We start from the raw sequence: 1453 nt of genomic DNA on the forward strand, positions 1-1453 counted from the left end.
GAACCCCAGCAGGCGCTGACTCAGGAGAGGGGAGTAAATGAGCCCCGGCTGGCACGGGGCCCCCAGGTGCAGGGTGGAGGGCCGATGCGTCAGAGCAGGAGGCTCTCCCCGAGTCACACGTGACATGTGCACAGGCAGGGCCTCGCGGGTCTGGAGCTGGGCTTCCCTCTCCGGGGAGCAACCAGCCCGGGAGGGCATCGCCCAGCCCACAGGACCTCCATGGGGGACGCACTTCACGCATCATTCCAGAAATCGCACCCAGCGAAAGCACTCAGTAAGACTAATAAACGATAAAACGAAGGCAATACCCGTCTGTCCAGACACTGAACAGAGGCTGGGAGGCTGTCTCTGCTGTGAAAATGTGGGTGTCTAGCCCACCCCTTGGAGGAAGCCAGGCCAAGGGCCCCGCGGGCAGCACAGGTGGCTCAAAAGCGTGAGTGAGAGACACGGAGTGGGTGTGTGAGAACAGAGAGGGAGGGAGAGGGTGAGGGTTCCAGACAGATGGAGGACGGAATCCACGGAGCGGGGGCCTCCTTCCTGTATCTCCAAGGGCCAAGCCCGGCCTCCGCTAGTTTGGGGGGCCATCCCCACCCTCTCCCGTGCACCAGCAATGCCCCAAACCCTCTCTTCCTACTGTATCTGAACAGCTAACCACCCTTGAGTTCCACCTTCACGTTCAAAGCCAGGCAGTGCCACCTCTGGTGTCAGCACTAGGACAGCGGCTGTTTCCAGGGCAGGGGGTGGGGGTGGGGTGGGGGCGGGGGGATGGGGAGGGGCGTCTGGGGCTTCCCAAATTTGTTTCTTAACTGGCTGGGGTTTGCTTTTTGATAATGAGTTGGGCTATCTGCTTAGGATTTGTATTTGCCAAGGTCTTTCTTTGAAGCCAGTATTATCACTAAGCTAATGAAACACGTTAGCAGTCTTACTAATCTAAAAAGTTAAAGTTGGCACTTCGTGGCCAGGCGCAGTGGCTCATGCCTGTAATCCCAGCACTTTAGGAGGCCGAGGTAGGAGTACAGCTTGAGGCTAGAAGTTCAAGACCAGCCTGGGCAACATGGCAAAAACCCTGTCTCTACAAAAAATACAGAAATTAGCCGGGCGTGGTGGCACATGGCTGTAGTCCCAGCTACTCGGGAGGCTGAGGTGGGAGGATCACTGAGCCCAGGAGGTGGAGGCTGCAGTGAGCCGTGATGGCACCACTGCACTCTAGCCTGGGTGACAGAGTGACACTCTGTCTCAAAAAATATAAAAATAAATGGGCATTTTGCAAATGTACCAGCCCGAATCCACAGCCTCTATACACAGACAGCTTGCAGTATTTCAAATCCTTTAAAATTCTAACCGACTGCGAAGAAACAGATATTAAGCAACAATGACACAAATCCTGAAAATCCTGCCAAAATATTCTGCTCCACTGCTTCTGGGTGTGTAGATAATTAATCCTTTGGGGCTG

The sequence above is a fragment of the Hylobates moloch genome, unplaced genomic scaffold, assembly GCF_009828535.3.
Source record: "Hylobates moloch isolate HMO894 unplaced genomic scaffold, HMol_V3 SCAFFOLD_14, whole genome shotgun sequence".
NCBI lineage: Eukaryota > Metazoa > Chordata > Mammalia > Primates > Hylobatidae > Hylobates > Hylobates moloch.